Here is a 22,630-nt window from a genome sequence, read left to right as displayed (position 1 = left end):
CTAGCAGAGTGTAGAGCTTTTTGCTCCCCCCATTCTGATTGGAGAAATTGTATTTGACTGAATGTTGTAATGTGCAGCTAACTGCATAACAATATGGCATTTCCAGGAAACTATTAAAGCAATTTGCGGTTATGTAACCTGTCACTTAAACTACCTTCACTCCTGCAGTGTAAATATGTATCACCATTAAATTGGTATGCCCAGGCTTATAAAGTGTTTTTGGGTGGCGCTTTCCAAAGAAAAAAAACTATTTGCATCCAAAATTCATTTTATATAGTGCCTTATATTACACGCAATATAATAGAAGGCCTTTTAAAACAAGCAAGATTAGAGTGTCACATATGAAAGACACTACTTGCTTGAATATTGCTTTTGTTAATCTGATTGAACCACAAATATGTACAATATGGAAATGAATGATATAAAAACTTCACATTTTTTGGCTGATTATAACACTTGCCAGAGCTGGTGGTGTTACCTCCAGACATTTTTACAGTGACTGTTCAAAATTTCATTAGTTTATTATACTCTATAATGTAATTTTTGAAAAGATCTAAAATGCAATAAATATTGTTTTTTTCTTTGAAACTGACAACAAATCAAAATTCCAGGCAATATTTTCTAAATGCTAATGGATTTAAAAAGAACCAAGACTTTCATTTTACCAGCTCAAGATTTCTGTATCTGCTTTACAGTGTCGGTTGCCCTTCCAGACGTGAAACAAGGCAAAGAAATGCTAAAGTGAAGCAGCAGGAGAAAAACATCTGATTCCAACATATTGAGTGATGTCTTTTGTTCTGTAAAATGGCTTAGGTTATTGTAACTGGTTTGTGAGTACTACATAAAAACAACAACATTTTTAAGTTGAACACTAAGATTTGGCAACCCTGGATCATTTAATTTTAGACAATAATAATTCACTGATCTCTAGATTGAAGTAGTATACTTTAGTGACAAGGAGGAGTGGAGAGTATTTGTAAGATATGGAAAATGTAATTCAACTTTGAATTGGTTGCTTTAAGGAGAAGGGCTAGCTTAAGCCTATTAACATATATATTATTGTACAAGCAACAATTACATATTTAAAAAAAGAAAAAACAGAAGTTTGGGTATTGATGTAGGATGGCAACTGTTGTAATGAGCCCATATAGCAGGTGAAAAGGGTAAACATCCTCTAAAGATAATTCTATAGTTGAGCCATCATAGAATTATTTCTATAAACTGTTCTAAGGCAGTTTAATTTTAAATTACATAGTAACATGCTGTATACATCAAAATTAGAAACAACTATTCATTCAATTGTAGAGCTGCTTATTATATTACAGAGTTATGGAGTCTTTCACAGCACAAGGTGTTAATTAACCTCGTATGGGATGCTACTGACACACTCATTTACAATGCAATTTAGAGCTGTCATTCACTCTAACCTGCACATCTTTGGGAGCTTGGAGAAAACTGGCAGACCTTACACAAAAACATTATGAAGGCTGAACACAGACAGTGCTAGGATATGCTGTAGGAAAATCACCCCAGCACCCCACCTATTATGATTCATTATATAGCACATTAGCTGGCCGAATATACTTAATACATGACCCTGAACAAGTCACCTTAGTTGTCAACATGTGATGTTTAAGTATTTCTGCACATACAAATTACAAAGGACATTCAAAAAGTTTCCATACTTTTTTTTTAACTGTATTTATTAAGAATTTTAAAAACAAATTACATCACTTTTCTACATAGTCACCTTCCTTTGCGATGCAATTTTCCCAGTGTCGTACCATCTTTTTAATGCCCAGTTACTACTCCCGCCTTCACCGTTTCCAATGAAAATATAAAAGTGCGGAAACTTTTTGAACATCCCTCATATATTCACTTTTTGAATGCCTTTATTACATGATAGGGTCAGAGGGAGCCAAAGGCAAAAAACAACACTGTACAGAAAGCTATTTCATTGCACACTCACTCCAAACTGACCTGCATATATATAATAAAGTTTTGGCATGCTGAGTAGCCCAAGTCCAATTGCAGCCTGAGATCATTTTTGATTATGACTAAAGTTACCATATTTTAGCACTTTCTTCAATCATAAATTCTCACTCTATTAAGACACAGGGAACCAACTTAAAGATGAATGTGGGTGTACCTTTGGGTGTCATTTTATGTATATTTTAAGACACTGGGTGCAATTTAGTGTGGAATATTAAAAAAATGAGTGGTTACACTTGGTAAACTATAGCAACCATGTATTAAAGAACTGTTTCTTTCAATTAAGTACGAAGTGATCAAATAAAAGAAAACATCTAAATAAATCAATACTATTAAACATTAACTTCTAGTTAATAATTGTTACAATTACTATGCAGTATTGTAAAAGGGGTAGGATTGAAAAGCTCAGCTTTATAGGTCTAGATTCCTCTAATTATTCTGTTTGTGACCCGGCACAAGTAATTGGGTCTGCTTGGAGAAGAACTGTCTGCACTTGTATTACAGCTTAAAAATATACTTCACTTATTTTTCATCTGTAAAATTAATTGGTGAAGTCCATAAAATAAGATTGCTTTACTAGTAATAATAAATTCATTGGTCAATTATCACTCAAAAAATCTAAAAAATGGTCTAATCAAATACCCCTTTAAGTCTTTTATGAAATGAGAAGAAAATAAAGTTTAATTAATCTTATCCCAAAAGATGAAATATTTGAGAAATATCTCACTCTGCAATTACTTATGGTGTTCCTTGAATTTCAGGGATAAAATCATTTTTAGTGTATGTTACCATTAAGAGATGTCATTTAAAAAATGTTTTATTGTTGTTTCTTTTTCAGAAATATTGCAAAATTAATGGTATTCCTTAATGTGCACAATATAGAAAGGCTTATTTACTCCTTTGTTTCATGCAGTTTTGTAGATTGTAAAGCCTTATTGTCAATTGTGTCAAATCATTTTATCAAACTTCAACAGTCAGTTGAAAATACTGAAGGGATGGTCATTCTTAACACTAGAAAGTATTATAAAATAAGCACAATTCTTAAATCACTACACTAACTATAAAGTTGTGAGCTGCTTAGCCCAGCTGTACCCAGAAGAACCTTTAATTGCACACCATACATTATGATCACAAAATGTAGGTGTTCTTAGAGCAAATGTTGAATGCAGAGTCTTACGTACAGGAACCTTTAAGAGACAGTGTGTTGGTCTCTGTATTTAAATGAAGGCTGAATTACTTTTTATTTAACTTAGTGTTCTTATGGACAACTTGGAAGTATCCTGAATTATTGGGTAAAATCATCTAAAAGTAGCTAGGGATCTAAACCAAACATTCAAAGAGAGAAAACCAAAGTCAAAAATTACAAAAGCAATGAGTGAAAAACCCAAAGGAAACCTAAACTAGCTTGACTAGCTTGTCCCTAACTATACCAGAAACACTTCCTTTTAGTGTTTCTTTCATCCACTGGATACTGAAGATGCTGGATGCCACCATTTTTATAGTGGAAGCCTAAAGATGTCCATGTCACTGGCAGTCATGCATTAGCAATGTACCAGGGTAGTCAAAATATTATGGTGGCACCCAAGAAGTAAGACAGTGCAGAAAGTCTTACAAAACACAAAAATAAAAATACAATAAATTAGAGACTGGAGAGAGACTTGGAGAGACTGAGGAAGAGTTATAATAATAATTCATTAATAATAATAATTCATTACATTTATATAGCGTTTTTCTCAGTACTCAAAGCGCTATCCACACAGGGAGGAAACGGGAAGCGAACCCACAATCTTCCACAGTCTCCTTACTGCAAAGCAGCAGCACTACCACTGCACCACCTGTGAGGACTGTGAGCTCCAAAGTTGAGGGGCCATAACACTGAAGGACCTGCCTCCCAGGGTGGAGAGTCTGCTGTGTGGGACAGTAAGGAGTAATCCTTATGTGTGATGACAAGTAAATGGCATGAATGGTGGGGTCTTCCTCTTGCAATTTCCAGATCTAAACATAGCACACTGTCAGCCATGCACACTTTGAACAGATTCTGTGCCAGATACTTTTCCTTTGACATAGTACTTTTCTAATCATATTTTTCATTTTCTTGTCTACTGATCCTTTGTTGTACAGACCTTATTGGGATTATGGGTTTTTTTTTTCTTCTTTTTTTTCCCACTTGCAATCTGAAATTTAACTGAGTGCAGTTTTGCAGATGGGTCTGTGCTGCCCAGCTGAAATTCATTTTCTTTTCTCCGTTGAGAGCCTTTTTATTGTAAATCAGCAGCTTTGGGAGAATCTAGGGAACTGCAGTCCTCTGTGTAAATCGAAATAAAGCAAAAGGTCACATTGGCCAGGAGACTCTTCTGATTTGAAGGTATCTAGGGGCTGGGCTGGCGCTCAAGGCTTCCCACATTCTGTTTAGGAGATGGTTCTCATGCTGCTCTATCTAATAGTTCAAATGTTGTCAAATATTCTCATATCCCCACCCCTGTAAGCACCAGTAGTGACATAAATTGATTGCCTTTATATCTGTGACTTCATCCTGGAATGCAAGATGCCTTAAAGGAAAGAACACACAAACCAAAAGGATAGCTGAATATAGAATACCTGTTTTACTGCTGACAGAGCATCCCTGGCTGAAAGGAAAACATACACACAAATGAGAATGTATCATGACCTCTAGAGAGAGAGAGAGAGAAGGAGCAGGGAATTGCTCAGGGCTAGGAATTAGTTAGGACGATGCTTCCACTTTTACACATGCCACCTTACCTAAGATGTTAGAGGTGAAATGCAAATATAGGTCACTTGAATCAGAGCCACCACTATCACTAAAATTAAACTAAACAAAATCTCAGTTATTCAGATGTAGATCTCTCACCCTCTTAGCTGTGAGGCTGTTTCTCTCTCAGCCTGGTTGTGCACATACCAGTTACACGACTATCTTCATACAAACTCTACATTTCAAACACTTTACAGATTCATCGTATGATATCAGTGGGCAGCATAAATCAAACAGACCAGCATTTCTAGCATTGGTTAGTGTTTAATTGTGGATTAAAATGGGCAAAATGAGTGCCCTTAGTGACATTGAATGTGGCGTAATAGTTGGCAATCAAAGTGTTAGATGATCCAGTGGACAAAAAACAGCTTGTAGAGCAGAAGTAGCAAAGGAGAATGGGGAACAGACAGACCACAATCTGGAAAATCCCATCTCGATTCAAAATTGTCTTGGAGAATGTCATCTGAGAATGCACCACTCATCAGACTTTGTCTCAAATGGGCTACAACAGCTGAAGGCCATTTTGGCATTAATTGTAAGTGAAAAACGAGAACGAGAGTCTTCATTGGGTACAGAAGCATCAAAACTGAACCAGTGAGGAGTACAAAAAAGTTGCTTACTTGGACAAATCCAAGTTCTTTTTGAATCATGCTAATGGAAACATCAAAATTTGGTGCAAGCAACACAAAGCCAGTGATGGACGTGTGATGGTATAGAATGTTTTCCTGGGATACTTTAGATACCCTGATACCCACAGAAGAATGTCTGAATGGCAAAGTGTATCCAAACATCTTTGCTGACCAAGTTTACCCCTTCGTACCTATATTTTATCTATTTCGGGATGGATACTTCCAGTATGTCACAAGGCACATTTCATCACTGAATGGTCCAGAGAACAGGAAAGCAAGTGTTCATTGTTTTAGTGGCCTGCACAGTCCCTGGATTTCAGTCTAGTCAGGCATCTTTATTCTGGTCACAGCATCCAAAATTTGCAGCAACTGTGCAATGAAATCATTTCTGAATGGTACAATGCATCTCGTATCCTGTAGAATCAATGACTAGAAAGGTGTCCATAATAACCTGCCAACTTACTGCGTACTCAGATAGTTGCCAGCATTTTGTCCAGGCCCTCTCAATAAGTAATTGAATTTAGCAGGTTTGACAATGGTTGGATAGATGACATTATCAGATTCCTCTGTTCTGTGTCATTGCCATTCCTTAATGGTTCTTAGATTATGTTGTTAATTTCCTTTTCTCTCTTATCGCAAATAGCAAAGTGATAGTATTTCTGTTTCTCATCTTTATATATAATGCGCTACCATGGCTGTCTGTTTGTCTGTCCAGGATTTTAAATCACCTGTAGCTCACAAACCGTTTGACCTATTGACCTGAAATTTGTTACACATATACTATGTGCCATCTACTATCTGCTTTCAGGGTGATGATTGACCTCCAAGGTTATTCCTTTTTTATTTTTATTTTATTTTATTGTAGAATCAACTCTCAGCAGCGGCCAACAGGGCAACCATGCAGCGCATGCGTACAGGTTCCGTTCTCATCCCTACCACCTTCTCCATCACTTCTCTTACCTCTTCATATCTTAAATCATTCTTGAGGCAGATTGAAGACTTAAGTGCCAGCTTAAGTAAAAAATTAAAGAAAATGTAATTGCAACCCAAGCACTGACTTAAACAGTTTTAATGCGAAAAGATGAAGACGAAAGAAAGAAAAAGCGGGCTGCTAGGATGGAGAAAAGAAGAGCTGCTCATGAACCACCAAGCGCATCAACCTCTGAGCAAACGAATGCTGAACGTTCAGAAAAAAAGTATGAAAACTATGAATTCTCAAGTCAAGTGTATTCGTGCCATTACTGGTTTCATATAATCAGTGATGTAAACAGGGAGTTGAAGGCCATCACATGTTTAATTTTTCAGTCAAATCTAGAATTCCTTAGATAATGTAAATAGTTTATGGGTGTTCTCATTGACACAGTCCTCAAGGTGGTAAAAGAAGGCTTTGAACCTGTAGAAAATCAAAAGCACCGTAGAGGATATACCTAAAGGTCAAGTAAATAGCAATATAGTGGCATTTGGCATGTCACCATGGTGGGGGCAGTTTTGGTGATAGAGAAAACTTGCAGATTTTACCCATTTCTATGCTTTATCATCACCTAGTTTTTTTTTCACCTTCTGTTGTCACTCATTTGGAAACTAGAGTCTTAATGCACTGATTATATCAACTTTGAGTTGAAATTAGCAAGAAGGGGATGCTGCCCTTTACAGTTTTGCATTTTTCAGTTCTATTGGACATAAAGCCATACTAGTTCGTGGTGGCTTCAGAACTTAGGACATTGTTGCTAAGACTACTCTGGCATCACTTTTTCCAGTAGGGCACCATAGTTTTTAGAACATCCCTGCTGCAATTTTAGAATAGGAGGTAAAGGCCTGGAGCCACAGAAGTTTCTGAAACTCTTGAGGCTTTACTGCCCCCATTGAATATCCTCTGTGTAATCCCTACTAACATAGTCCACTGTGCCTCAACCAATAGCATTTTTTCAGCCCACCTACTGAGCATCATCTTCACCTGGTTCCAGACACATCTGGACTTGGCCTCCACCTACAGAGCAGGTCAGTTACTAAAAGCTTAGCAAGATATAATGAGGAGTGTGTTAGTTTTACCAGCATATGCTCATTTCTTTTCTGTCATCTGTGGCATGAGAACAATATTCTTCTCTATGATTTCATTTTTTAATACTTTTACTACCAAGTTTTTTTAGCTATTGAATTTACATTCGAAGCCTTTTAAGTCTGAGTCATTTAATAATATGCAAAGGCTCAGCCAATTTTTCTGATGAAAATACAGAGGGGTTGATATCAGAAATGTTGCCATCTTTTGAGAAGTTGTAGGAGTAAGTGCTGAACAGCTTCAGTGGGTTGAAAAGCACCAAAGAGTTTGTGTGGAGTAATGATCACTTTTTCTGCAAAGGAAAGATTGTTTGATTTGAAAGTAAGTCTTAAAATGTCTGAACCATTGGAAGAAGTTACCTGTCATGCCTTACTTTATAATTTAGATCACTGGGGTTAAATAACATCAAATAATTTTAGAGACAAAAGCAAATAGCAATAGGAAATGAAGGTCTTCCTCCCATACTGTAGGTACATGATTATGGAATATGACAAGACTACTGTAAGAGCATTTGCAATAGACGTTATTCTATTATTTTCTGGGTTAACTACAGGTATTTCAGTTGTGCTTTACATTTGGTGTGCTCCATAGTGTTCTCTGAAGTGCAATAAATACTAATACTTTACATAGAGTAAAATGTTTATAAAAAAAGTACAGTGTGTCCTTATATTGAGACAGTAACTAATAAATAATGAGTTAATGTCAGATGTAATGGATAAAAAGTTGAAATGAATAAGTAAGTGTTCCACACACATAGAAACAATTTGGAATAGTTTAGTATATCCAATTCAGTTTTGAACATGTTTGTTCTTTGAACTTTGTTATATTATTGGGTGGACACATAGGCTTCCACTTAAACCAATTTGTGATAAACTGAGTATATCTGTGTAGGATTTCCAACATGTCATCATACTGCTTTTATACAAACATTTTGATTTAATATCGCTGCTTTCATTATTACAATCCTGAACTCTGGATTCAACTTCCATAACAAATGTTACACAAAATCAGATAGGAGATAGGAGCTCATTTTAAGTTTTCAAACTATCAATTTTTGGTCTTCCAGCAGGGAAAGTTCATGCATTACCTAGCAGATATAGAACATGCAGAAAGCTTCATGGATGGGGCAGTAGTCTGGAAAAGGGTTGCTCTAAAATTAAGCAGCACTCATGTATAGTACATATTTAACCAAATTGAACATAATGGTAAATGAGAATGGCAGGTCAGTGGTGTAAAACTGTACACACATCAGAAATCACAAGGATCAGTCTAATTCCTATCTGTATGCTGAGAGTCAATAACTGGCAATCCAATGTACCTTATTAAAAAAGGTTATATAACACAATCCAATCCATCATTTCATCTTATAGAAAGTTACAGAAAGTTGTTTTACAGTAGTGTTGAAAGTAGGACATGCTGTTTGCTAAAAAGATCTCCTAGTGCCCTTTTCGTCCTACTCTTAACATAAACGTGTTTCTCTTATCAGGTGGCGAATGCTAGAAAAATGTGTAGGATAACTAATGCAGCGTTAGTGATGTTCCTATTAAATTGTTTTGCTGGTTAACGAATGCCATAACACTTCTAATCTTGGTTTTAATGCAAAGAAAAAGAAAGTCTGTGCAATGAAATTGCAGCACCTTGAAGTTCGTGTCCTAATTCCCACTCCCAAGCAGTTATTCCAAAGTTTGTAGATGATTTGCATGGAGTATTTGCCCTGTGTAACTTAAACATCTTAAATTCAACCCAAAAATACTTGAAATAAAAGTCTCAAGGAAGAATTAATGGCTTGTTGACCTAACTGTGTGCCTGTATTTGCTGTTACTAACTGTCTAGAAATAGATTAGCTTACAACAGAATTACTATCTTTCTTATTATATGACCCCTGCCCAGGTCTTTGTCAGGTCATGCTTTAAAACTTTAGCAATCTCTTTGGTAGTTAATATTGTTATTATTACTAATTTTTTTCTTTTCATTCCTCCAGTTTGTCATGCCTCGGGATGCAGTATTGTATAATATTTCCCTAAATTTGATCACACTGTTTCTGAATAGTCAGTCAGGGTCCACCTTTAAAGAAACAGCAGTTACAGTTGTAAGCCATACTAAAAACATGTGTCACTCATACCATAACTACCACTGAGATTTGCTGTAATCAAAGTACCAACAAAGGTCTTGTGGTTTGCTGTAATAAATAATGGCCAAGATAAAGAACAAAGCATGTTGTGTTGTGTCTGTCTACAGTGATAAGTCTGAAGAGTTTTTCTAGCTAGGCTCCAGCTTGCCTCCTGTCTTGCCACCATTAAACTGAAAGTGAACAAAAGAATAGAATGGGAATGTATGATTTGGGGCATCTACTACACATACATTGCATTTATATTCTTCTACGACTATGGACCCTGTTGTTTGTTTATAGTCATTTTTAAGGAGAACAGCATAGCAATAGTTTAAACAGAAAACTGTAAGTTCATTAGAAATAGTACAAAAATGATAATCCATATTACTAACCGAGAATAAACCGGATATGAACGCAGGGACACGGCGATGGGACCATGAGACGTACTGCGCAGGCGCACGTCTCATAAACCGCAAGCGAAGTCATATCCACCGCGAACGAAGGAGTCACGGCCCAAGAACGAAAGAGCTCAACTAATGTGAATGAGAAATGAAGCAACAACGCACCCATACCTACCACTTACAACACAACCACACAAAAAAGAGGATTCTGCGCTGCACCCCAGAGTCAAACGTGAGAGGCTACGGAGGCCTCACAGGTCCACAAGGATAGTACGAAAGGCACAGGCGTCACCGCCAGATTGTGGGTGGCACTACTGCGGAGTGAAGGCGCAGGCGTCACCGCCATGTTGTGAGTGGCACTACTGCGGAGTAAAGTTAGGAATAATTATACAAACCGCTGAATGCTTTACACCAAATTCAAGCACAATACAGCTCAACGATACAAACACGAGCCCACCTGGATAAGATCAATGAACGCAGGCGCCTACAACGCGCGTCTGAAACTGTGTCAGCAAAGCAGGTACGGGTTCAAAACGAAAGACCACAACTGACGGAGATAAATAATCTCTTTCAAATCTATTTCGGGTTACCCAAGACCAGGGGTTGGCGAGTGAAGCAAGCAGGGGGCGGAGCCCCCTAGTTTCTACAGAATCAGTCCTGTTACTTTGTGCATTTATTTTAAACATCTAATTAAATTAACCGATAAAATTGTTTACTTGATGCTACTAAATAAAGAAAAAGAAAATAGCATCTGTCATGAATTTACTGCATTACTCTTTAAGTGTTCTTGAACATTAGGTTGAAAAGCAGAAATGCTATAGTGGTGCTTTGTTATCATTTAAAAATCTCAATTCTCTCTAGAATAGAGTCCGTTTTTAGCGTGCTTCATAAGCCGCTCATCTCTGGTACTTAGTGCTACAACCATTTTCTTTTTGTGTTTAAGTAAACTTAACTGTTCTCAGCACTCTTCGTTGTTGGGTGATTTCTTTCTCACAATTGCCAACCTTCTTCTGTTCCTCTTTGATTTGCAAGCCTTCGGTGTTCCTGACCATCTGTTTTTGTTCATCAGTTGCCTTTGAACTTTCCAGCTCTGAACCCACAAACTGAGCAACAGCAGTACAAGCAACATAACCACACAGCCCTGTGGAAAGTAACAAAGAGGTTTAACTGATAGAGTTAATTAACAGAAAAGAAAATCAGTCTGTTGCTAATCCTGACAAAAAGTCACTCATGTCACTAAAACCATCCCTGTGTTTCCAAGATTTGTTGATCATTCAAAGTATTTTCTTGGAGATAGTTTTCACAGGAATTACAAGAGACAGTAGAAGTAATAATTATTCTGTGCTAAATGCAATACATTTATAAATATACAAATCTAACCATCATTTTCAGTGAATGTTAAAAGAATTGCACAGTATCAATGGCACCAGGAATAGTCCTGGATGGTTATCCCAGGAAGGATAATTCTTCTCCAGATATGGCCAGTGTTGTGCTTCAGTGTCAGCATGACAACACAAATGAGTCTATTTATCTCCAGGAGGCAACTGTGCACTACTGTAACTGATCATAACTCTTATTTAGCCATTTAGCAAAACCACATCAATCGGATAAAAGAGGCAGTTCAGCAAGTTCTCAGTGTATCGAGAGAAACTAATGCTTTTTTTCTTTGAGGCAGATACTGCAGTTTTTTTTTCTGTCACTTTTGGGATAAAGTCATCTAGTTGTTACCCTTATGAGTGCCGTTTGAGTCTACAGTTAAAAACATTTTGCAGTTGAGTGATACCAGTGCAACTGGGCAACTTGTCTGATTTTTCTCAAATAGAACTCAGATGGACCTGAAAGAAAATCCTTGAGCAGGTTTCTTCATTTACAGTAAGGCTTATATTCAGCTTCAGGAAATGCTATAGAACTTTATATTCTTGCAATGGACCATAGTTTTAATTTGCAAGTACACAGAACAGTATTTAGAAGTGAACTGTCTGAGGTTCTGACTTCGGCAGCATTGTAGACGTGGCAATGCAGTTAGAGAGTTACATTCATGAAGAATGCAGGCCTGGCTGATTTTGGTTTTGTGATATCTGACAACAGGCTCATTATCACTTTATTGGCAGCAGGTCATGTGGCATGGGTATGTGGACCTCTTTCTTTTAAAAGTGGTACAAATAGTTGAGTATACAAGGGTCTATGGATATTTTGTGCTGTTCCTAAGAGATATATGATGAGTGTCTACAGGTAGGAAGTCAAACAACTCTTTATCGCTAGACATGTGTTACTATTAAACTCACACTCCTATAGAAAGTGCAAATCGCTCCTTATATTTCTGAATCCCCACACCATTGCGGTGACCTATAGTAGTTTGTGATCATCCGCCTGCCCCTTCTGTGAAAGAGTCAAATTGTGTGCTTACTCCTTGCAATACTGGTAATTGTGTTTCTCAAGACACTGATCAATTGTTTCATCCTCAGTGCCCTTCTGCTTCCCATCCTTCAAAAAGTCATTAGGTTGGCAAGCCAGCATAGGGTCTGCAAGGCCAAAATAAAAACACTGTAACTGGTTGTTCAACAGAGCTACAGTACCTGTAACTTTTGGTTTATGTTTTGATTTTGGCAGCTCTCTCCATCTCTTTCTCTCCCAGCTTAAAGCCAATGATTTTAAGGAGAATGATTTCTGGGATTTTTTTTTCTCTTTTATCTACAAAGAGACAGCACTTTAAAAGGGGGGAGACACCTTAACACTTGTGTTTTTTTTTTTCTCAGTATAAAATGATGGTTGTGGGAAGACCATAAACCCACATAATTCACAGTGTCCCTGGTTGCTTAGCTATAACATTTATAGATGCCTCCTGAAACACATTTGGTTTTAGTGTTAAAGCAAAATAAAATGTATTCACTACTCCCAGTCGCTTTGTGCTTCATGTGCCTTCCATGCTGCGGCACCTTTTACTCATCTGTCCTATGATAGCAGTGGATGAGTAAATTAAACCATACTTGCCATTGCCCACAAACATATTTCAGCTCTTTCATGAGCAGACCCAGGGCAGCTGGGAGACACCTCTACCAAAGGGTGCCCAGTGAATATTCTTGAAATGTCAAAAACTCCATAATTGGTTGTCCTTGATTTGGAGGGAAGTATTTTTCATCTCTGTGTTGCAGATTTTCTTACACAGTCATTAGGAGAAAATCAACAACAACAACATTTATTTATATAGCACATTTTCATACAAATAATGTAGCTCAAAGTGCTTTACATGATGAAGAAAGAGAAAAAAGACAAAGTAAGAATTAAAATAAGAGAACACTATTTAACACGGAATAAAAGTAAGGTCAGATGGCCAGGGAGGACAGAAAAACAAACAAAAAAAAAACTCCAGACGGCTGGAGGAAAAAAAAAATCTGCAGGGGTTCCAGGCCATGAGACCACCCAGCCCCCTATAGGCATTCTACCTAACATAAATGATCAGTCCTCATTGTATTCAGGGTTTTCATGGAAGGACTTGATGATGACGGTCACATGGACTTCTGGCCTTTAATCCATCAATGTGGGGACATCACGGTGCTTTGATTAGGTGGAGTTGGCGCAGGTCGCCACCACAGAAAACCAGAAAAAGAACAGAAGAGAAAGTAGGGGTTAGTATGGATTTTGGAGCCACCATTAATAGTAACGATAATTAATTGAATATACAGAGCATCAGGATTAAATTAAAATGAAGTTATGAGAAAGCCATGTTAAAGTAATGTGTTTTTAGCAGTTTTTTGAAGTGCTCCACTGTATCACCCTGGCGAATTCCTATTGGCAGGCTATTCCAGATTTTAGGTGCATAACAGCAGAAGGCCGCCTCACCACTTCTTTTAAGTTTAGCTGTTGGAATTCTAAGCAGACACTCATTTGAGGATCTAAGGTTACGATTTGGAATATAAGGTGTCAGACATTCCGATATATAAGATGGAGCGAGATTATTTAAGGCTTTATAAACCATAACCAGTATTTTAAAGTCAATTCTGAATGACACAGGTAACTAGTGTAGTGACATCAAAACTGGAGAAATGTGCTCGGATTTTCTTTTCCTAGTTAGGATTCTAGCAGCTGCATTCTGCACTAGTTGCAATAGATTTATGTCTTTTTTGGGTAGTCCTGAGAGGAGTGTGTTACAGTAATCTAGTCGACTGAAAGCAAAAGCTAATTTCGCAGCATCTTTCAATGATATAAGAGGTCTAACTTTTTCTATATTTCTTAAGTGAAAAAATCCTCTCCTAGTGATCTGATTAATATGCGATTTAAAATTCAGGTCACAGTCAACAGTTACCCCTAAATTCTTTACCTCCGTCTTGACTTTTAATCCTAATGCATCAAGTTTATTTCTAATAACCTCATTATATCCATTATTGCCTATCACTAAAATGTCAGTCTTCTCTTTATTTAGCTTGAGAAAATTACTACTCATCCACTCAGAAACACAAGTAAGACATTGTGTTAGTGAAACAACAGAGTCGGGGTCATCAGTTGCTATTGATAAATACAGCTGCGTGTCATCAGCATAGTTGTGGGTAGCTCACATTATGCCCCGAGATAATCTGACCTAATGGAAGCATGTAGATCGAAAAGAGCAGCGGACCCAGGACAGAGCCTTGTGTTACACCATATAAAATATCATGATGTGTCTTTGAAGTATAATTACCACAACTAACAAAGAATTTTCTACCTGTCAGGTAGGATTCAAACCAATTTAAGACACTGCCAGAGAGGCCCACCCACTGACTAAGGCGATTTCTAAGAATATTGTGATCAATATTCAAAATACATAAATATTAACAAGAAAAAGTATTGCTGTTCAATAAAATGTTTAATTGAACACCTACATTTACATTTGTAACTGTAATTGGAGTAGGGGACATGTTATAGATCACCAGTGACCAAATTGTTGCTACTTCTGCCCCAATCTGCTAATTAATTTCACAATCCACCTAGCTTATCAAAATTCTGAGTTACAGTTAGGTCCATAAATATTTGGACAGAGACAACTTTTTTCTAATTTTGGTTCTGTACATTACCACAATGAATTTTAAATGAAACAACTCAGATGCAGTTGAAGTGCAGACTTTCAGCTTTAATTCAGTGGGGTGAACAAAACGATTGCATAAAAATGTGAGGCAACTAAAGCATTTTTTTAACACAATCCCTTCATTTCTGGGGCTCAAAAGTAATTGGACAAATTAAATAACTGGAAATAAAATGTTAATTTCTAATACTTGGTTGAAAACCCTTTGCTGGCAATGACAGCCTTGAACTAAGTGCAGTTCAGAATGAGTCTTGAACTCATGGACATCACCAGATGCTGGGTTTCCTCCATTTTAATGCTCTGCCAGGCCTTTACTGCAGCGGCTTTCAGTTGCTGTTTGTTTGTGGGCCTTTCTGTCTGAAGTTTAGTCTTCAACAAGTGAAATGCATGCTCAATTGGGTTAAGATCAGGTGACTGACTTGGCCATTCAAGAATTTTCCACTTCTTTGCTTTAATAAACTCCTGGGTTGCTTTGGCTGTATGCTTTGGGTCATTGTCCATCTGTATCATGAAACGCCACCCAATCAATTTGACTGCATTTAGCTGGATTTGAGCAGACAGTATGTCTCTGAACACCTCAGAATTCATTCGGCTGCTTCTGTCCTGTGTCACATCATCAATAAACACTAATATCCCAGTGCCACTGGCAGCCATGCACGCCCAAGCCATCACACTACCTCCACCGTGTTTTACAGATGATGTGCTATGCTTTGGATAATGAGCTGTTCCACGTCTTCTCCATACTTTTTTCTTGCCATCATTCTGGTAGAGGTTGATCTTGGTTTCATCTGTCCAAAGAATGTTTTTCCAGAGCTGTGCTGGCTTATTTAGATATTCTTTAGCAAAGTCCAATCTAGCCTTTCTATTCTTGAGGCTTATGAGTGGCTTGCACCTTCCAGTGCACCCTCTGTATTTACTTTCATGCAGTCTTCTCTTTATGGTAGACTTGGATATCGATACGCCTACCCCCTGGAGAGTGTTGTTCACTTGGTTGGCTGTTGTGAAGGGGTTTCTCTTCACCATGGAAATGATTCTGTGATCATCCACCACTGTTGTCTTTCGTGGACGTCCAGGTGTTTTTGCGTTGCTGAGTTCACCAGTGCTTGCTTTCTTTCTCAGGACATAACAAACTGTAGATTTTGCCACTCGTAATATTGTAGCAATTTCTCAGATGGGTTTTTTCTGTTTTCGCAGCTTAAGGATGGCTTCTTTCACCTGCATGGAGAGCTCCTTTGACCGCATGTTGTCTGTTCAAAGCAAAATCTTCCACATGCAAGCACCACACCTCAAATCAACTCCAGGCCTTTTATCTGCTTAATTGATAATAACATAGCGACGGACTTGCCCACATCTGCCCATGAAATAGCCTTTGAGTCAATTGTCCAATTACTTTTGAGCCCCTGAAATGAAGGGATTGCGATAAAAAATGTTTTAGTTGCCTCACATTTTTATGCAATCGTTTTGTTCACCCCACTGAATTAAAGCTGAAAGTCTGCACTTCAACTGCATCTGAGTTGTTTCATTTAAAATTCATTGTGGTAATGTACAGAACCAAAATTAGAAAAAAGTTGTCTCTGTCCAAATATTTATGGACCTAACTGTACTTAAACACCTCATGAAATGTCAAGACTACCATTAGTATTCACAGAGTACCTGTGCCTCACGCATTCTTTTAATTATTTTTGACACATGGAAACACTTCTAGGCACTTCCACTTCCGACCCAACTTGATGCACAGTTTGTGTCTATTCTGTACATTTTTATATTCCGTCACATGACCCAGACCCAGCATGATCATCAGGATGCATAAGGCCACAGATGAAAAAAAATAAAAATTAGAAATTAAGTTGTGCTAAATGAGTCAGCCATATAAACAGAAGTGGTAATGAGGCTTTCCTGCTGCTGAATGATGACAACACAATTACTGCTCCCAGAAATATCAACCTTACAAAACACTTTGCAGTGACATGATTGTCAATAATAGATTTGCAACATGATTTACGAACAGTTGAAATACTATTTACATAAAATCAAAATGATGATGAGTTTATCCTTAGAGTGACCTCATACCAAGTCATTTTTAGCATCTAAAACTGATTAAACCCAATTAATACCACACCCATAACCACAATTAATACCATATCCATAAGCATAGGTTTATCCTGTTTCCTTCACAGCACTAGAACAAGTCTTTTATCAAGATCACCATTCTCTTTTTAATGACACCATCAAAATCTCTTGATTCCACTAACCGGATGCTTGCTGATACCAGATCTTTCACTCTGAATGACCTGAAATGCAAAGAGGGAGATACTACCCAGTTACAGTCAGACATCTGCACAATGAAAGATGAGTTGAAGGCCAAAACCTCAAAGACAGTTTTAAAGCCTCACTAAAGCATCCCTAACAAGAGGTATGGATGAAATCCAAAGAGGAATGCAGAAAACTCAAAGCTGTTAAAGAAGAAATTAAAAAATGGCAGGTAGAATACAAAAAGGCTTTCAACAAGTAATAGGGCAGAATAATAATCCGTCCCATCATTTAACAAAATATTGAGAAGGACAGTTAGGGACAAGCATTGACGTGAAAGGGAGGAGACATAGACAGAAAACAGAGCCTACGCCAGACATACCATAACTCAACAAGTATTTTATTGGAGCTCTTTGATTTCAGTAAAAAAAAAAATGAGAATGCCTGCTTTGCAAGCATTGTTTATCTTTTTCTTTCTAAAACCTTCTGCCATATCTTTGTAATTATATTGAATATAGTGGTTACCCTCTAAAAATCATACATTGAAGAAAATATGTGCAGGTGATACCATTTGTGCTCTTAGAACATCTCTTACACAATGTCCAATATTTCCACAATGACCAGTAGAAGAGAGAATCACTGTCTGAAATGGGTAAAGATCAAAGGGAGGAAAATTGTTAAAATACCAAAGCCCAATGCGGAAGTCAAAATCAGAATCATATACAAAATCCTGACTCCCTGAAAATGTTTTTGAATAGCTAGATTCACCACATATTTTGATCACAGTCTCCAGAAATTTTGACAGTGTGGTGTGCCACCATCTTATACAGGTGGGGAGTGATGACATAATACTCCATGTGACTGGTAACAGGCATAGCAGCTATAAACAAAATAATCACAAGGTGAAAGTGAACAGAATAACAAAAGATAAGGGCAGAACTGAAATCTTCATGTGTCAAAACTCAAAATGATTTCAACAACAGTCATCAACCATATGTTGTTTGTCAGAGCTTGTTATTAATGCTGAGCACTTCCTGCTATTGTTTTTCAGACTTTACCACACACTAAAAATCTGCTGAGTTATCAGGGAGCAGTCCTCTTTTATCAAGAGCAGATGAGTGTTATGACTTCACATTCATCTTAGTTACCCAGGCTGCCCTGCTTAAAATCCTTTGGCAGGATTCATTAACATCTAAGCCCAATAGCACAAATGGTGGCTCAGGCTTAACTTTCATTCTTGACTGTATTTAAAAATTACTTCTTACTTCTTAGCTTTGAAATGTAAACTAATTAGGATGGCTGGATTAAAGGATGTATATGCACTCATTTTGGGCCTGAGGAGGCCACTCATGTTCCACTCCCCCACTCATTCCACTTGCCGTTATTCATTAATGTGCTTCAATTGCTGGAGTGCATAATAGGCTCTAAATTGCATTCCTACTGCTAGCTGAGGGGAAGTCACCTCTGTACAACTCAAGTATTCATTCTGAGTCATAAAGCTCCATCTACGATTAACTTTTACAAGCACAACTGCCTTGAGAGGGTTAATCTACTTCTCACGTTTTCATGGAGATACTAGTACTGTAGGTATCCTTTCATTAGGCAATGTTTGAGGTGCATTTTACTGCATCACAATTCAAAATCATCAGGACAGAAAAAGAGAAGAAACTGATTGTATGTACAGCTTAGTTCGTGCACCAGACTGTCATGACTTACAGGGACACCGTCTAGAAAGAGAGACATTGCTGTTTCCATAGCAACCCTGTTGCATAATTTCTGAGTAGTTTGGTCAGCTCCCTACGTCCAGCATGCTTTGCTTCTGTATGAAACCCTGTTCATATTATGTGCAGGATAATCAAGACTTGCTTTGCAAACATCTCTGTCAAATGTAGGAGTCACGTTGAGCTCTTAAATTGAATCTGCACCTTTTTATTAGCTTTTAAAAATGACATTGCAACTCTGAGAGAGCATTTCATGTTTTTCTTTTTTGCGCTTTTTCTTTTTTCAGGCCGTATAAGTGTAAGTGTGTTGTACCTGCTGACAAAAGTGATATTGGGATAAAACAGTTGCTAATATGCTTGGAAAACTTTAGCAATATTAATGACTTTCTTAGCATATGGCATGGAAATGGAGAGTATTCTAAGATACGAATAATGAATGCAAAGTGTCTTCAGTATGAGCATTAAGGCACAGTTTAGGGAAAAAACAATACCCTAACTAATCTCTGTTTTCAAAATAAATGCTCTCATGCTGCTTACTGATAGCACACCACTTCATCCATTCTAGTTTAGCTGATATCATTTGCCTTATGTGGAAGATTGCCCAGCTGTCAGAGAAAAAATAAGCAGCAAGCTAGACTGGAAACAGCCTGATAAATATTAAAAAAATTGCAAGGAAAAGACAAAAATAAGTGCCTTCGGGACCGGCAGGACAACATCTGTAATTTGCTAAGTGATATAGGGTAATAGCCAGCTGTAGATTAGTTATGGGAGCCTAATCCATAAAAACTAGGATATATGATGTTGCACAAGAGTCATGTCCTGACCCCAGAAGTGATTGTAGCATTACTGTTGAACCCTGTGTTGGGTTATACTGGAGATGTTACCTGAAAATTGGTGCCCATTGAATTTAGGGTCAAGAAGCGAGGCACTCCAGATGATAAACATTGACAAAAACTACTGTGTAGCTTTGATTTTGTTTTTCCTTTTTTATCATAACATGGCATCCTTACTTAATTAATTCAAGGTTGCTTAGGGCAAGAGTCTGTAGGGCCATGTCAGGTAGAAGGAGTTTTGCTTCCTTGGGAGGAGCACCTGTGCAATGCAGGCTGCAAATGCGCATTCATCTGCACTCACATCTTTCATTAACATGACACATCATTCTCAAACCTGCTAAGTGCAGTTCAGAATTATATGAACACCAGAACCTGTTCCAGTAGCATAAAGCGCAAAGAGTGAACTAACTCTGGACAGTATGTCAGTCCATAGCTGGGTCCTTTAATGCACGTTCCTACTCTCACATTAGAGCGTTTTACAAGGATCACTTTCATTGAAATCAGTTAACCTAACTTGCACATGTTTAGTGTTGTTCAAGGAAAATCAAAATATCCAGAGAAAAATCCATGAGAACATGAGGCGAAATTCAAACTACACACAGAAAACAACAGGACAAAGGATCTGTGAGGAGGCAGCACTTACCCCTGTCCCACCCACATTCTATGAATCATTTTATTCAATTGTTATAAAATGTTGTCTTGCTAGATGAGTGCCCTGACGTTTCCTGGGTGAGAAGGTGGAAATATGGAAAGGTAAAAAGTAATTGCAAAATAATATTTCTCTTAATTGATATACCTGTATTTGGTATATAATAATTGTTAGTATTGGCAAACACCTTTGTTTACAATTTCTTGTTTTTTTTCGTTATGGTACCAAGGATCCTAAACTGTAATAAATAACTCTGCTGGCAACATGGCACCACCTGGGGCAGCTTGGGACCATGATAAAAAATAATAAAGGAAATGCTTGATTAAAGAAGATGGAATGGAATTGACCCTGCATATCTTGGTTGAAGGACCAGTGTGCTAACCATATCCCACCTGTTTCCTAGTTGACAGGCCACACAAAAGGAGTTTATACCACTTGTTATTTTGAAACTGTAGCTCTGTTACCAGGCTTTGCCTGGATATTATTTCTAAACTTTGTTGTAAATTTAAGTGGCAAAAATAATATTGTGTTTAGACTAAATACAATTGGGAATCTGAGACTGCTCCATGCAGGGTGATTTGGAGCCATTATAAAACCAGTGAGCGGAAATGCCTGATTAAAGGAAAAAGTAAATGTCTAGCAGGAAAATCATATCTGGATTTGTTGGTTGCAATGCAATCATGCTATCCATCACACTACTGTCACAACTTGCATAGCACTGTTCCTTTCTGAATTGTCAGTAGATCACAGCGTAGTACCGTGATAACTAATACTGTGATAGTATAATATTTCATTTTTTTTAATTAAAAAAATAAAATTGAATTCCCTAACTTAACTCAAGGGTGATAATTAAAAGATTCATGGATGAATTTAGTATTGCAAAGTAAACATCAAAGACATTAGTCCCCTCCTTGCTACCTGTAATCTCCACAATCTTCCTTCAGACCTCTCTGTATGGCAAGTTGAATACAAGGGCCTTCGATTAAGCCCCTCCCTCTTTAAGTAGCCCACATTTTGGTTGGTTGAAGTAGGATTACCGATGATGGACCAGTGACTTTGTGTCAGGTTAGTTTCAACCTTGCATCCATATCTGCTGATACTGGCTTCAGCATTCTGTAACCTTATGTTAACCTTAAGTAAGTTGATACAAAAAATGAATGGGTTAGGTTTTATGTCACTTCAATGGCAGTTATCCTGTCCATGTTATCCTAACAATTGTTCAAAAATTGATACCTGTAGCCTTTCATTAAACATTATGCTTTGGTTATATTTTTAAATGAATTAATTTTACAAAGCTCTTCAGAATATTTGTTTTGATCAAAACTGCCCTCTCCAGTGCACCTTTCTGTATATTGCTCATTTTAAACCTTGATCAGCTTGATCAAGTAGTCCTGTGCTATGTATAGAGCATATGCAAACAGGGAATGTCACCTTTATGTTTTCAAGAACACATTTTGTCCTAATTAATATGCTTAATTTGTTATTTATTTATTCACATTTGATCATCAAGCTCTGATTCAGTTGGAATGACCTTCTGTGTTAATTAATATTTAAAGGATTCGTAGAGTAATAGTGGGCTATGTTTATCCACACATTCATTCATCCATTTTCTGAACCTGTTGAATGCAATTTTAGGTTCGAGGCAGAGCCTTTCTGAGGCTGTATTGGAAACAAGGCAGCAGCCAACCCCATGTACAGCATTTACTGGCTATGGAGTAGATTATTTTATTTTTATTATGCATGCTTGTTTTTCTTTTTTTTTTACTGTTGAGCTGCATCATTTTTTTTATTTTTTAGGAATGTTAATTAACTTGTGAAGCTACTTCAAGCCAATAAATGCTCAGTAAGTTAATTATGGCAACGCAGGAAGCAAGAGAAGATTATTAAAAACACTAGAGTTTGCAAATTATTCCTCCAGGTTGTACACAAGGTGTATGGTTTTTACATCTAAAAGGCTGAAAACAAAGCAAATGCGATTTTCTCTTTAATGATTTTGCTGATAATACCATTTTACACAAATTAAAGAAGTAAAACCATTAATTTCTTTTTTTTCTTTGTAAAAAGAAAACTAAAGGAAAAACACAAATGAAAAGTGCTGCACAGCTCATCCCATTCATATTGTACCTTTTGATATACAAGTTTGAATGCTGTACACCTCAAATA

General features: G+C 37.3%; 1 protein-coding gene across 1 annotated transcript in view; it reads left to right on the top strand.

Annotated features, from left to right (window-relative positions):
- nlgn1 (neuroligin 1) overlaps positions 1 to 22,630 on the top strand; it is a 709,352-nt gene that overhangs the window by 573,550 nt on the left and 113,172 nt on the right.

Source organism: Erpetoichthys calabaricus, chromosome 2 (assembly GCF_900747795.2).
Source record: "Erpetoichthys calabaricus chromosome 2, fErpCal1.3, whole genome shotgun sequence".
Lineage (NCBI taxonomy): Eukaryota > Metazoa > Chordata > Cladistia > Polypteriformes > Polypteridae > Erpetoichthys > Erpetoichthys calabaricus.
This window is presented reverse-complemented; position numbering and strand designations above follow the sequence as displayed.